This window comes from Oratosquilla oratoria, chromosome 15, assembly GCF_046742065.1.
Source record: "Oratosquilla oratoria isolate Oo_2021 chromosome 15, ASM4674206v1, whole genome shotgun sequence".
Taxonomy (NCBI): Eukaryota; Metazoa; Arthropoda; class Malacostraca; order Stomatopoda; family Squillidae; genus Oratosquilla; species Oratosquilla oratoria.
This window is the reverse complement of record NC_134791.1, coordinates 19,795,353-19,800,352: the sequence shown is the minus strand read 5'-3', so window position 1 is coordinate 19,800,352 and position 5,000 is coordinate 19,795,353. Positions and strand designations below refer to the sequence as shown.

Below are 5,000 nucleotides of genomic sequence, written 5' to 3'. Positions count from 1 at the left end.
ATAACTGAATTTTTTTTATTTCAGTTATATCTTGATAATGTCTTTTTCAAGACGAAACGTCGATTTCAAATAAGAAAAAATGGAAGAATATAGAGACCTAGTTTCAATTCACCCGGTTAATGGAAAATCTCTAATCAGGAAAATCGAGAATACAAAGAAAAAACTGAACAACTACAACAATGCTGTCGTTTTTAACTCCACGTGTATTACTGAGAACCTGTTCCCCTCCTTTACTAATATATATATATATATATATATATATATATATATATATATATATATGTATATATACATATATATATATACACACGTATGCGCGCGCTGGTGGAGTAATCGTTACCATGCTGGTCTTGCATTTGCATAGTTGTGGGTTCGAGTCCCGCTCCTCTTTCGGATTTCCATCAGTTACTGGTACCTATCACAATTGTCCCTGAAGAAACATAGAGCAAAGGTGACGGCTTCGGCCGCAGTTACGCGCCTTCTGCCGTGGTCTCCTCACTACCTATAAGTACACAAGCACATGCTTCTCTTTAACGTTAACCTTGTTGGGAGGAGAAACAGAAATAGTTTTCGAAGAACCTCTGGTCAAAACAGGAGTCTGCACTTACGGAAATTTGCTTCTTTGCGTTCGAGGGGGTCAGAATTTTTTTTGATATCTTTTCTCTTTTTCTTTCTCTTTTCGTTTTTTTTTCTTTCTCTTTTCTCTTTTTATTTTTTTTTTTGGGTTTTTTTTTTTTTTTTTTTTTTTTTTTTTTTTTTTTTTTTTTTTTTTTTTTTTTTTTACCGGGAAAAGGTTGAATTAAGGTGGACTGTGGGATTTAAGTCGACTTAGAGTTGTCATTGTGTGGGAAGCTGGGCTATCTCCAAAGAGGATTTTTAAAATTTATTTATTGACTATTAAAAATATATTTATTCTTTTATCTACTTATCTATTTATTTAGATATTTATTTGTTTTTACTTATTCACTTATCAGTATTTAAGGAGAGAAGGAGGAAGAGAAGGAAATCTTTGTCCTTTTTTTCAACATGGCGGATATTTTTTTATATTATGGACACTCGCGTACATTAAGTACATGTATATGCGTATTTCAACCGCTGCCGCCAGGTGATTTTATTACCACGAAGTAACCCACCAAAGACTAAGAACAAGTTCGATCTCTGATCGACCTAAAAAAAAAAAAAAAAAAGTAAAAACAGACCACGGAGAGCCAAAGGCTAAGAACAAGTCCGTTCTTTGTTTGACCTCAAAAAAGACTAAGAATAAGTCTGTTCTTTGTTCGACCCCCCCAAAAAAAAAAGGAAAAACAGACCACGGAGAGCCAAAGGCTAAGAACAAGTTCGATCTCTGATCGACCTCAAAAAAGACTAAAAACAATTTTGTTCTCTGTTCGACCTAAAAAAAAAAAGGAAAAGAAAAACAGGCCACGGAGAGCCAAAGCCTAAGAACAAGTTCGATCTCTGATCGACCTCAAAAAAGACTAAGAACAATTTTGTTCTCTGTTCGACCTCAAAAAAATAAAATAAAAAGGGAAAAATAGGCCACGGAGAGCCAAAGGCTAAGAACAAGTTCGATCTCTGATCGATCTCAAAAAAGACTAAGAACAAGTTTGTTCTCTGTTCGACCTCAAAAAAAAAAAAAAAAAAAAAAAAGGAAAAAGGCCACGGAGAGCCAAAGGCTAAGAACAAGTTCGATCTCTGATCGACCTCAAAAAAGACTAAGAATAAGTCTGTTCTTTGTTCGACCTAAAAAAAAAAAGAAAGAAAAACAGGCCACGGGGAGCCAAAGGCTAAGAACAAGTTCGATCTCTGATCGACCTCAAAAAAGACTAAAAACAATTTTGTTCTCTGTTCGACCTCAAAAAAAAAAAAAAAAAAAAGGAAAAAGGAAAAACAGGCCACGGAGAGCCTTTCCAAGACCCAGAGTCCGCCAGAGGAGGAGAGAAGGTTGGAGAGTATGGATCTGTGTTGGAGGGAGTGGGAGTCTGTGGGGGAGTTTGAGGGAGGAAGGTTATTGGTGCCTCTGGATCGATGGGAGTAGGTTGTAACCTGTTCTCTACGCAGCGGCCTGCCTGCCTGCCTGCCTGCCTGCCTGCCTACCAGCCTGCCAGACAAGTCTTGAGAATTCATGGGAGCCCAGATGTGTGTACCCACATAGAGGGGTTGTATATGTGTTCTTGTGTGTGCGTGTGCGTTCTTGTGTGTAGGTGTAGGTGTGTGTGCGTGCGCACGTGCGCGTGTGTGTGCGTTCTTGTGTGTTGGTGTAGGTGTGTGTAGGTGTGTTTACGTATGTGTGTGTGTGTGTATGTGCACCCACTACGTATGTGTGTGTATGTATGTATGTGTGTGTGTATGTATGTGTGCGTGTGTACACCCACTACGTATGTGTGTATAAGTATGTATGTATGTGTATGTATGTATGTATGTATGTATGTATGTGTGTGCACCAACGCGGATGTGTGCCAACAGTAAGCCTAGATTATCTTCCTTCTCTTTTCTCCTCTGTTCTCGTTTTTTTTTTTTTTTTTCAACTCTTTAAGGTCTTCATCGTCTCCATCTCACTTGCATCAGCCTTCGTCTTCCTTTATTCAGTTTCTTTTCTCTTGTTTTCTTCTTTCGTTCAGCGTTTTGTATCTTTAGATGGAATCATTCTTCCTTTCTTACATTCTTTCTGTATTTTCTTTTCCCTATTTTTCTCAACATTTCATTCTTCCTTTCGTGTTTACATTCTCTCTATATCTTTCTCTCTTTTTTTCTCTTTTCCTTTTCACAATATCTTGTGCCCCTTTATTTCTTTCTCCCCATCTTTCTCCTCTTCTACTCCTCTCTTCACTTCTCATCTTCCTTCCCCTCTTTTTTTTTATTTTTCTTTCTTTTTTTTCTTCTTTTTCTTCTTCTTCTTCTCCTTCGTCTTCTTCCTCTTCTTCTTCTTCTTCTCCTACTTCTTCTTCTTCTTCTTCTTCTTCTTCTTCTTCTTTGTCTTCTTCTTCTTCTGGATCTGCTTCTTCTTCTTCTTCTTCTTCTTTGCATTTCTTCTTCGTTTCCTTTACATCAAATTCGTCGTTATCGCAACCCGTATTTTGATTCCTGCTATGTTATCGTTCCCACATTTTTCCTAATTCTGACTTCCTTAAATATTTTACTACATATCAGAGACTGATTAGAAAGCTGAAGAAAAAAAAAAAAAAATCACCACTCCTAAGAGAAAATAAATAAGTTTACCAATGCAAGTTCCCACAGTGGAAGTCTCCCCGTCCATTCACCTTTCCACCTCTCCTTTCATTACTTACACAACACAGACAAGAACAGAAAATTATTTAACAAGACATACAGTGGAAGTCTCCCCTTTGTTCTCATTTACCTTTCTATTTCTTGTTTCCTTACACATCACAGACAGCAATACAAAATTTCTTTTACAATACATGCCTTGGGCTAACCGGAGGATCGTTGGCGGACACTTTGGGGCTCCGGGTATCCTGCAGGAGACTCTCGGGCTTCTCAGATTCTCGTGGGTCATTCCCCACATCTCTTTGGGTTGGTTCCTCCCGAAACCGTTACGAAAACCAGCGTCGGGATCGGAAACCCGAACACGAAGATATGTCGTGGTACAGTGGATCCACAATATCACTAAATATTATTCTCGGAAATTAACTTAATTTCATTGCTCACTGGGCACACTGGTTACCTTCCTCTGTCTATCTCAGTAGATGTATGTATAGCTATATAGATATTATTGGTATAGATATAGGCATAGGTATAGAAATAGATTTAGATACGATTATATAGGTATGGAAATACCTTTAAGCGATTACCATCATGGACACACCATTATGGAAACACACACACACACACACACACACACACACACACACACACACACACACACACACACACACACACACACACACACACACACTCACATACACACACACACACACGCACGCACACACACGCACGCACACACACACACACACACACACACACACACACACGCACGCACACACACACACACACACACAAACATACACAAAAAAAAACTCAGGTAGTCGACATAAATTTATTCAAACGACATCCCACATGAACCAAAATTGCAGAGACGTAATGTGGGCATTACAGGCGTCGGCACTGGTCACTAGGGGATACCTGCAACCTGACCTAACATGAGGATAGGTCACAGCGTGAGGTCACAGAGATAGGTCACAGCGTGACGTCACAGAGATAGGTCACAGCGTGACGTCACAGAGATAGGTCACAGCGTGACGTCACAGAGATAGATCACAGCGTGACGTCACAGAGATAGGTCACAACGTGACGTCACAGAGATAGGTCACAGCGTGACATCACAGACAGGTCACAACGTGAATCAATTGAGGATAGGTCACATTGTGACGTCACGGGGGATAGATAACAGCGTGACGTCACAGAGGATAGGTCATAGTGTAGTATAGCAGAGGATAGATTACAGTGTGACGTAACATAGGACAGGTCACAACCTGACATAGACGAGGACAGGTCATAGCATGACGTCATAGAGGATAGGTCATAAGTCTGACGTAGTAGAGGATAGGTCATAGGGTGACGTAACAGAGGATAGGTTACAGTGTGACGTAAAATAGATTACAGCGTGACGTAACAGAGGATTTATCACAGTGTGACGTAGCAGAGGGTAGTTCACAATGTGACGTAGCAGAGGATAAGTCACACCGTGATGTCACAGAAGATAGGTCACAGTTTGACGTAAAGGAGGATAGGTCACAGTGTGACGTAACAGGATAGGTTACAGTGTGACGTAACAAAGGATAAGTTATGGTGTGACGTAACATAGGATAGGTTACAGTGTGACCTAACAGGATAGATCACAGTATGGTGTAACAGGATAGGTCACAGTGTGACGTAATATGATAGATCACAGCCTGACATAACAAAGGATGTGTTATAGTGTGACGTAACATAGGATAGACCACAGTATGGTGTAACAGGCTAGATCATAGTGTGACGTAACA

At 39.8% G+C, this 5,000-nt stretch overlaps 1 protein-coding gene across 2 annotated transcripts in view; it reads left to right on the top strand.

Annotated features, from left to right (window-relative positions):
• Nucleotides 1–5,000, top strand: part of Mctp (multiple C2 domain and transmembrane region protein) — a 302,695-nt gene that overhangs the window by 163,732 nt on the left and 133,963 nt on the right. The window lies entirely within an intron of this gene.